Here is a 12,119-nt window from a genome sequence, read left to right as displayed (position 1 = left end):
TATACTTATATATATATATATATATATATATATATATATATATATATATATATATATATAGACATTTAGCGATAAATATGAACATATTTACAGTATATATATATACATATAGATATACAGTATCTATATATATATATATATATATATATATATATATATATATAATGTATATTTATAATATATATATGTATATTTTATATATACACAATATATATAGAATATACATACATACATACATAGATATATATATATATATATATATATATATATATAGTACACACACACACACACATATATATATATACATATACATATATATATATATATATATATATATATATATATATATATATATATACATATATATACACACACACACACACACATACACACACATGTATATATATACATTGAAAAGAAAAACAGCCACAGTAAGAAATTAATATGAATAGTAACGTTTCTTAATCTTCACGAGTTCCCCTTCAGACGAATAATAAACCGAAACCATTTCAGTTTAAAATTCGTCTGAAGGGGAACTCGTGAAGATTAAGAAACGTTACGATTCATATTCATTTCTTACTGTGGCTGTTTTCCTTTTCATTTTTGTGTACACGTTACTGTGTTTGTGATATATATACATTATATATATAAATATATATATAGTGTATATGTATATATGTATTTATACATATATAATATAATATACATATATATGTATGTGTACAGCATACTGCACCCATATGTATGTGTATGTAGTATATATACATATACATATATGTATTTACATGTGTATATTGAAAATGCATTGCATATAGACATGCCTGTTATATATGTATTTAGATATAAATATATATACAGTATATATATATATATGCGTGTGTGTATACACATATATGTATATATAAAGTATAGATGTATGTGTATATTAATATATATACACATACATTTATAAGTATATATAAATATATATATATATATATATATATATATATATATATATATATATATATACAATATATCTACCAATGTATATGTGTACATACAAACGGACCTTGCGTTTAACCAACACAGCCTTGAAAAATTGTTGGACAGCAGTGGTAATAAGTACCTGACCGTGTGAGAGAGAGACAGAAAGAGTGATACACAGAGACAGAGAGAAAGGGTGAGAGGGAGAAAACGAGACAGAATACAGAGAAAGAAAAGGAGAAGAGAAAGACATAGGAGAGATCGATCCACAAGAACTGAGGACGAGATCAACGCGACACATTTAATATATATATATATATATATATATGTAAATGTGTATATATATACATATGTATATATTACATATATATATCTGTACTGTTTATATGTAGAGATTAATATATATACACAAATTTATGTGTAAATATATGCATGTTCATGGTTAATGGTTAAAAGCAAAATAAATGTGCTAGACATCCAAGGTCATGTAGCACTATGGCAAATGGTAGTGAAGGGTGGTTAAGTTAGTGATTAGTTGCTAAAGCTGGGCAAAGGATTGACGAGTGAATGGGTTAAGGTCGGGTAAGGTAATGTAAAAGGGTTAGATTAAGTGAAGGATATATATGCCTTTGAGGAAGGAAAACAGAGATGTGAGGTGTGAGATTCTGTAAGGATGTTTGATAGGTTGGGAGGTCGGTGAAGGGATAGGATGGGGAAAGTAGAGGTACGGGTTGCATTAAAACATGGGCATGACAATAGAATATGTGGAACTGAAAGAGGGACATTACATAGGGAACACAGGGGTGGATCAGAGTGTGACATCAGATAGGAGTATGTTAGACGGGTGAGAGCCGTCTCCCAACGTCTGTTCCGATGAAATGGAGCTGACCAGGAGGAGATTGATAGTTTTACAGTATGTAATTTATTAGTGCAGAGACTTGACCAGAAATATAGTCTTAAAGTGTGGGTAATAATCCGTGGCTGAGATACGCGAGAAACGTGGTTTGATGTGGACATGGCGGCGTAGCGTGCTAGAGTATCTGCCTGTTCATTGCCGGGCACCCAGCAAAATCTGATTGTTTTATGGCGTGTGGACAGGTAGAACAACCAGATCTGGATCTTACAAACAAGGGGGTTGGTTGAGTGTATTGACTTTATGAGAGTTAGTTATGGGAGTCAGTAAAAATTGTGTAATAGGGAGAGGGGAGTGTATATCTGTATTAAGGCAAAAAGGAATACATACAGTTCTCTAGTAAGAACACTGGATTCAGGAGGGAGGGGGGGTATTTGAAAGTACGAGTTACTACAAAACCAGCACCGGAGGTGGATTTGGAGCCATCAGTGTAAACATGAATACTGGAGGAATGACTGGAGACATGGTCAAGGAAATGTGTGAGGACAACAGGAGGAATATTTGATTTTGGTGGGTCAGGAAAACAGAGCAGCAAATACGGGGGTAAGGTATAAGCCATGGAGAGACAGAATGGACAGAACGGGAGAGTTCGGAGATGGGGAAAAGGGGAATGGGAGAGGAGGTTATCTATGAGTGGAGAAATGAGTAGGTAAACGTGGAGAAGAAGCAAAGGTAGGAAGCAGGGATCGTGGGATAGTTAGTTTAGTGAGGGGAAGTTGGTGGAATCGAGCATAACATCGGAGAGAGAGAAGGGTACGGCGTCGAGAGATGTACACAGTGTACACCCTCTCAACTGTAGAGGAGCGGAAGGAACCTAGGGCTAAGTGAAGACCACAGTGATGGATTGTATCAAGATAGGCAAGGAGAGAAGTTGAGGCAGAGGAGTAGATATGGCATCCATAATCGAGACTGGAGAGGATCAAGGTAACATGAAGATGAAGGAGAATTTTGTGATCTGAGCCCCAGGCTTATGGGATAGAGTTTGTAAGATTCGGAGACTGCGGTGGGCTTTTTCTTTAATGTAAAGGATATGGTCTCGCCAGGACAGTTTGGAGTCAAAAATAACGCCTAGGAATTTGCCAGAGGAACGGTATTGGAGTGGAGTGCCATATAAGAAGAAGCAGAGATGGTTAAATCATCAACATATAGTGATGTCCGGGCTCCTAGTGGTAGAACTGAGGCAATGTCATTTACAGCAAGAAGGAATAAAGTGGTACTGAGCACACTGCCTTGTGGGACGCCTTCGATTTGAGGAAAGAATGATGATGTGGCAGAGGCAATTTTGACCTGGAAAGTGCGTTGGGAGAGGGAAGACTTTATAAAGACACATATGTTTCCACATATGCCTAGAGAGGACAATTGTTGGATAATATGGTACTGCCATGTAGTATCATATGCTTTTTTTAGGTCAAAGAATATAGCTAGTATGGATTCATGGCATGCAAACACAGATGTAATGCCTCAAAATGAGCAAGGGAGTCAGCTGTGCTTCGGGCACGGCGTAAACCAAACTGGGAAGGAGAGAGAAGATTGTGAGATTCAAGATACCACATTAAGCGGAAGTTAACCATTCGCTCTAGTAGTTTGCACAAGCACCTAGTTAGTGTGATCGGGCGATAGTTTTGAGGGAGGTTACCCAATTTATTGGGTTTCAGGAAGGGAAGGATAAGAGCTTCTCGCTAATGGGAAGGAAAATTTCCTGATATGTTGTGACACGACTGTAAGGCAGCACTGAGTTCAAAGGAAGAAAAGGGAGCATTATGGGACAACAGCGGAGGATAGGGTGAAGATAATAGGGGGTACGTTCCCTGGTGGTCTTAATAGAAGAGAAGTGTGGAGAAAGGTGAGAACCACAACTGACCTGGCTGAAATAGTTGCCCAGTTTCTTAGCGAGGAGTGTGGGGAAGAGACAAAAGGATAATTAGGGATTGGTATTGGAGGATGTGTAAGGAAAGTCTCTTGTAGGCTTATAATGGATGGGTTATAAGAAGAAAGGATATGACAAAGCTTGGGTCTGTGAGAACAGAAACCACGAATGTTCCGATGAATGATTCTTTCGTTGATTTATGAGTGATAACGATTGTAGTACGTGTAGGAGAATTTGAAGGGGAAGGAGCTATAGGGTGGGATAAGGAATGAGAGGGGGGAGTTGTATTAGGTGGAGGGTCTGGGGAACGGGATATTTGTTATATAAGGGATTCGCGTGTGTATCCAGGAGGGAGTGGAAGGGATAGAGGGGATGGTGGGAGGGTTAATGTTGGTGGAGCTGGAGTAGGGAGAGTGTAGGGGGGTTATGAATAGGAGGAGGATGGATATCGGCTGTCACTTCGAGTGTGGAGGGAGCGAGAGTTGTGAAATTTGAAGGTGGATGAGGGGTTTCAGTGTTTGTTTGGGACTCTAGTAGATAGTTTTGAATATCTTCAAGAGTTTCTGTAATGGAGTTGGTTGGGGCGGTTTGTGAGATAAAGGTTTTCTTGTGAAGGGGGGAAGAGAAGACTGGTGTCTGAAGAGTAGGGGCAAAGGAAGGTGGTGATTGTGTGGTAGGGGAAGAGGGGGGGTGGAACATTTAGTCTGTTGCGGGGTGGAAGAGGGGAAGGTGTTGGGGCTGTAGTAGAGATTGGAGTGTCTGGATAAGGATGGCAAAGGAATTTGACTTGGGAAGGTAGGAGGTAGAAGAGGGGAAGTTAGATGGATGAGGGATAAGTTTAGGGGAGGGTGTAGGAGCTTGGGAGGTAGGGGGAGTGGCAGAGTGAGCGACATTACTGGAGTAGGGAGTAAGAGAAAAACCTCGTCGATATGCTTCCTGTCTGGCTTCACGTAGAGTGAGTCCAAGTCTGAATCTGAGAGTTGCTACCTCAGACTCAAATTTATAGGTGGGGCAGCCTCTATAAAATACATTATGGGGGCCGCCACAGTTGGCACGTGCTTGATTGTGCAGAGCAGTTTGATCGAGTATGGCCAGGTTGGGCACATAGTGGGCATCTGGCTGTGTAACGGCAATGTTTGGCAGGATGTCCTAAACGCCAACAATTTTGGCACTGACGAGGTTGATATGATCAGACAGGGAGGGATTCTCCACCGATGTATACATTAAAGGGGTCATGTCTACGGAAAGTAATTTTGGCAATGTTAGTGGGGTTCTTACAATGATCTCTGGGAGGAATGGAGTAGCATCATAGTCCGCGAGACAGGCGAATAAGTCTTCTCCACAATCTGACCAATTTTTGTCATAGACAGGGCAATTTGCTGGGGAGATAGAAACAGTTCCGGTGCAAGTATTGAGGGTTGGATGGGGTTACCATATAGATCAGTTAAATTTGCTTTTGGAGACATTACTGGAAGAGAAGGATGTTGTCAGAGTAAGGAGCTGTGGGAGGGATAACGAAAAATCAGTTCCATTTGGCTTGGCTAAATAGAGTATTTAAGATTTTGGTACAGATGGGGGTAGTAGAAGGACGAGGGTGTGTGGAAGAGGGAGTAGTGTTGAGGGAAGTAGAGTTATGGGGAGGTGGATAATATGGCTGTAAGGTAGTAATAAGGGAGGATGGGGTAGTTGATGAAGGTTGTGGGGATAGAGGTGTTGAAGTTGAGCATGTTGGGAGAGTAGAAATGTCTCCTCCGGGTTGAGTGTTGATTAGGGTAGATACTGTACTAGTAGTCATTGAGGGGGTATTGTAGTGTTCGGAGCCGTGGTCAAAGGAGAGCCTGGGGTCTGGGAATCGGGAGAGTTTGAATTGGTGGGTCAATTTGATGAAGGGGCAAGCCTCATTGCCCCTATTAATGGTATAAAACCTTCATTATTGGCCATGGTAAGGCCGGAGTATGTTGGTGAGAGAAACGGTCCACCCCTCAGGGTCCCCTTGAGGGGTAAGGGCTAGACAACTAAAGCAGGGGAATACCGTGCCCATGGCTCCCTCAGGCCGTTCAGGACTGGCACAAAGTCAGCCTTTCATCCTTTCAGCACGGCTCTCACACCTTAGGAAGTGGATAGTAGAAGGGGTTGGTGAAGGGACAGAAACGAAAAAGGAGGAAAAAAAAAAAGACCATGCAAAATGAGTCGATGGTGGAGTCCCAAGGGGGGGGAGTTCCCCAGCAATGGGCCCCAGTCTCCACCTAAGCCCCCCATGACAACAACGGGCAAGGCATGGGGGGGGGGGGGGGGAGGAGACTGTTGGATCTAGAAATATCCATTTTTTTTGTCGAGACATAATTTGGCAGTACAACCCCTCCCTGATTGGATGCCCTTCCTAATCAACCACGCTACCACTTATGCCACGGCGGCGAATTCATATATATTTACATACTGTAGATATAAAGAGATCTATATATGTACATGTATAGGTGTATATATGTACTCTATGTGTAGATATGTGCATTCGTTTGTATGTTTATGTTTACCTATATATGTATGTAAATGTGTATATACTTAAGATATACAAATGAATGTATACATTGATATATATATATATATATATATATATATATATATATATATATTTATGTACAGATATCCATATGAAAATATTTGTACATATATATCCATATAAATACATACATATATCTATATATTTATGTATACAGATATAGATGTGTATATACACACATATAGAGACAAAGACAAAGAGTGAAGACATAGAATGACAGAAGAAAAGACCCACAAGGTCTGAGGACGAAAGTCAAGTGTTTCCAAGCCCCTCATTTTTCTTTGTATCTCTCATTCACCTCCCTCTCTTTCTCTGTATCTATCACTCATTGTCTCATCCTCTTCTCTCTTTCACTTTCCCTCTCTGTTTGTCTTTCTCCTTCCCTCTCTGGCAAGTAAGAGTGAGAGAAAAAGAGGAGATACCCACCTTTTGTGGGTCTCTATCACTTCCTCTCTTCTCTCTCTCCGTGTCGCCCTTCTCTCGTCCACACCCCTTGTGAGAGACAAAGACAGAAACAGAGACAATAAGACAGAGAGATGGGAGGGAAGACCTAGAGACAGAAAGAGACGGAGAGAAAAAGATGGGGGGGGGGGGAGACTGACAGAAAAACGTAAAGAGAAAGAATGAGTGATAGAGAGTGTGGCAGACAGAGACAATGACAGAGAGAGAGCGAGATAGGGTAGGATGGGGGGAGGGAAAGAGGGAGAGGGAGGGAAGGGAGAGAGAGAGCGCCACAAGGGTTGGTGACAAGAGAAAGGCGACTCAGTGAGATCCACAAGAGCCGAGGACAAGAGTAAGAAGACTGTGGTATTACGTCCTCAGCCCTTGTAGGTTTCTTTCCCCCTCTTCCCTCTTTTCTCTCTGTATATGTATATATACATATATCTCTCACACTATATAAATTTCTATATATATAAAATATGCATATTAATCTATATATTTGTGTGGATGCAAATGTTTATATGGATGTGTAAATATATATATTTATTTATATATGTATATACATACATGTAACCATAGACACGAACAAATGCACATATACATGCATATATTTGAATATCAATGTTTATGTTTTATATGTTATATAAACATATATTTAGGATTAGGAAGGGTTTCCAATCAGGTAAGGTTGATAGTCCGAAATGACCTTTCAATGATAAATTTGTCTATATATATATATATATATTTTTTTTTTTCATTATGGGCCTACATGTATAGGCATGTAATGTAACTATAGATAAAAAGATGTAGACAGGTAAATTGGTATAGATATAGCCCTCTCTCGCATCGCTTTTTCTCGTCTTTTTCACTGGAACTTTCTTTTTCTTTCGTTTCCTCCCTGTTTTTCTGACTCTATCTTTGCCCCTCTCTGTCTGTCTCTCTCGTTCCCAGCTCTTGAGTGTCGCGTCTCTCAATTTATCTCTGTCTGTTTCCCATTCACTTTCTCTTTGTCTCTTTCTATCTCCCTCCCTCTTTGCTGTTTCCGGGTTTCAAGATCCTTGATTATTTTTTTTAATCCCCTTATCTATTTCTTCTCTCTATCCGATTCTTTATTTTATTTCTGAGAGTTGTGTGAGTATATATGTAATATATGTAATTTTAAAGCGATAACATAAAACAATCATTATCGTCAGAGAACAGTATTACAGTATTTTCTAGCGTGAGAATCGAGGTATATTAGATTCTTATTGACATATAAACGTACCTTTGTGTATGTGTATATATATATGTGCACGCGCACGCACACATATACATGTGTAAATATATTCATGTGTACAAATATATATATATGTGAATATATATAATGTACATACATATACATGCATATGCATAAACACATTTATATATGCGCGCGCGCACACACATACACAACCATGGCATTTCTACCTCAGAAGTAGAAATGTTATGTCTACTGCATGTATTTATCTATGCATCTATTCACCTTTCTTAAAAAACACGATCTGAAGTGTCATTGCTACTTTGTCTCCAGTGAAAGTGACTGAAAAAGAAAAATTGCTTGATTTTATGTGTTATGTGTGCTTTTGTTTACTTGCACGCGTTGCTGTGTGCGCAAGTGTTTGTTGTGTGTCTTTTGGGAAAAAAAGAAAAGAAAAACGGCGTGCGTTGCTGTGTGTGTTTGGAGATAATAATCTTTATTAGGGTGATAATTGTATCATTACCAACAATTATAATAACACCAGCTACAATAATATCAATAAATATAATGGTAAGTAACAATACAAAAATAATGATAATGATAACAAGAATAATGATAATGATAACAAGAATAATGATAATGATAAAAATTACAAAGACAATGATCATGAGAACAATTACAAAGATAATAACAATTACAAAGATTATTATAATAGTAATAATAAAGAAAACAATAACATTAACAGTCATGATAATAACAATAATGGTAAAAATATTCATGATCGTAATAGTAATACTTATAATAGATAATATATAAATACTTCCAATGCACATACATTTATATATATATTATATGTGTATATTTATGTAAATACATATGTATATTATATATTTACATATATGTAAATACATAGATATATGTATATATTTACAGATTTATACATTTATTCAAATAAATAGATTTATATATATATATTTATACATTTATTAGATATACATAGATTATACATTTATTCACACACACATATATATAAAGGTAAAATTTATGTATATATATACATTTTGTAAATGCAAGTATATATATACATACATATATATATGTATCAAAAATATTTATGTACTCATGTATACACATACATGTAAATGTGTATATATATAGGTGTTCCTCTCTATTTGTATATATATACATATGTATGTCTATATGTATGCATGTATGTGTGTGCGCGTATACGTATATGTGTATATGATATATATAAGTTTATATATGTATATATATGTATATATATGTATATGTATATATGTATATATATATATGTATATATATGTATATGTATATATATGTATATGTATATATATGTATCTGTATATATATGTATATGTATATATATGTATAAGTATATATATGTATATGTATATGTGAATATGTATATATATGTATGTATAAGTATATGTATACACATATATGTATATATATGCATATATGAATATGAATATATTTTTAGTCATTAGAACAATTATTCTCAGCTTTTCAATCGCGAATGTTAAAGGACTTAAATAACATGAAATTTTAACCTCACAGCCTCATGCAATTTTAACATTGTTCAACTTATTCATTAGCCTTGCAACATAAATTTTCCAGAGAAATGATTCCCGTTCCTTCCGTCTCTGGTTTGGAGTGCCACCGAGTCCCACTTGACTGGTGCTGAGGAGTATGGGATGGTGATGGTGGTGGTGGTAGTGGTGGTGGTGATGGTGGTAGTGGTGATGATGGTTATAGTGGTGGTGGTGTCTAATGTTAAAACAATATGTGACCAGTTAACTCCGAAAATAGTCATGATGTACATCTGTTACTGGTTGAGGAGCCAAAGGTTAACGTGTAAGGACGTTGCGTGATGGAGGTGGTGCTCCTGATCATGTGGTTCCAAAGGCGCCCACATCTTGACAGAAATGAGCGCAGGCGGAACTTGCTCTTGTCGCGTCCACCACGGGTGTTGTGTCTGGAGTCGTCTGGAAAGCGTAGGCTTGACAGATGTGGAGTCTGCACTAGGTTAACCTTCTACATTGTACAAAGGCTGCCAACGTTGCGCCGTTACAATGGTTGAAGTGTGGCGTCCGGCGGTTGCCGTGTTTTGTAGAGTATGATTGCTTCCGCCAGATATGAAGGCAGAAAAGCAGACCACAAAAGCGGACTGTACTCCGTAAGACTGCGGATTTGCGACATGTAAAGTATTGCTACACGGGCCCATCCAACAGATGGCTGATGCATCCAAGCATACTACCATTCTCTAGGAATGCTCAGGATCTCACTACCCATCACAAGGAATGCTCGGGACCTAACTTATATTCACTGGGAATGCTCTGGATCTACCGTTCACTAGGAATGCTCGGCATCTACCATACCTAAGGAATATTCAAGATATACCATGAACTGGGAATGCTTCGGATCTAAATTCACTAGGAATGCTCGGGATCTACCATTAACTAGGAATGCTTGGCATCTACCTTTCCTAGAGAATGCTCTGGAAATACCATTCACTAGGAGTTGGGTCACCGATTGTTTCTTGCAAAGGGAGTTGGGTCACCGATTGTTTCTTGCAAAGGGTGTTGGGTCACCGATTGTTTCTTGCAAAGGGAGTTGGGTCACCGATTGTTTCTTGCAAAGGGAGTTGGGTCACCGATTGTTTCTTGCAAAGGGAGTTGGGTCACCGATTGTTTCTTGCAAAGGGAGTTGGGTCACCGATGGTTTCTTGCAAAGGGAGTTGGGTCACTGTTTCTTGCAAAGGGAGTTGGGTCACCAATTGTTTCTTGCAAAGGGAGTTGGGTCACCGATTGTTTCTTGCAAAGGGAGTTGGGTCAACGATTTTTTCTTGCAAAGGGAGTTGGGTCACCGATTGTTTCTTGCAGAGGAAGTTGGGTCACCGATTGTTTCTTGCAAAGGGAGTTGGGTCACCGATTGTTTCTTGCAAAGAGAGTTGGGTCACTGCTACTTGCAAAGGGAGTTGGGTCACCGATTGTTTCTTGCAAAAGGAGTGGGGTCACCGTTTGTTTCTTGCAAAGGGAGTTGGGTCACCGATTATTTCTTGCAGAGGGAGTTGGGTCACCGATTGTTTCTTGCAAAGGGAGTTGGGTCACCGATTGTTTCTGGCAAATGGAGTTGGGTCACCGATTGTTTCTTGCAAAGGGAGTTGGGTCAACGATTGTTTCTTGCAAAGGGAGTTGGGTCACCGATTGTTTCTTGCAAAGGGAATTGGATCACCGACTGTTTATTGGAAAGGGAGTTGGTTCACCATCTGTTTCTTGCAAAGGGAGTTGGGTCACCGACTGTTTCTTGCAGAGGGAGTTGGGTCACCGATTGTTTCTTGCAAAGGGAGTTAGGCCACCGATTGTTTCTTGCAAAGGGAGTTGGGTCACTGTTTCTTGCAAAGGGAGTTAGGTACTGTTCCTTGCAAAGGGAGTTGGGTCACCGATTGTTTCTTGCAAAGGGAGTTGGGTCACTGATTGTTTCTTGCAGAGGGAGTTGGGTCACCGATTGTTTCTTGCAAAGGGAGTTGGGTCACCGAATGTTTCTTGCAAAGGGAGTTGGGTCACTGTTTCTTGCAAAGGGAGTTGGGTCACCGACTGTTTCTTGCAAAGGGAGTTGGGTCGCCGACTGTTTCTTACAAAGGGAGTTGGGTCACTGACTGTTTCTTGCAAAGGGAGTTGGGTCACTGTTTCTTGCATAGGGAGTTGGGTCACCGATTGTTTCTTGCAAAGGAAGTTGGGTCACCGATTGTTTCTTGCAAAGGGAGTTGGGTCACCGTTTTTTTTTGCAAAGGGAGTTGTGTCACCGATTGTTTCTTGCAAAGGGAGTTGGGTCACAGATTGTTTCTTGCAAAGGGAGTTGGGTCACCGATTGTTTCTTGCAATGGGAGTTGGGTCACCGATTGTTTCTTAGCAAAGGGAGTTGGTGTCACCGATTGTTTCTTGCAAAGGGAGTTGGGTCACCGATCTGTTTCTTGCAAAGGGAGTTGGGTCCCGATGTTTCTTGCAAAGGGAGTTTGTACACCAGATCTGTTTCTTGCAAGGAGTTGGGTACAGATTGTTTCTGCTAAAGGGCGTTGGGTCACCGATTGTTCTTGCAAAGGGAGTCTGGGTCACCGACTGTTTCTTGCAAAGGGAGT

Source organism: Penaeus chinensis, chromosome 3 (assembly GCF_019202785.1).
Source record: "Penaeus chinensis breed Huanghai No. 1 chromosome 3, ASM1920278v2, whole genome shotgun sequence".
NCBI lineage: Eukaryota > Metazoa > Arthropoda > Malacostraca > Decapoda > Penaeidae > Penaeus > Penaeus chinensis.
This window is presented reverse-complemented; position numbering follows the sequence as displayed.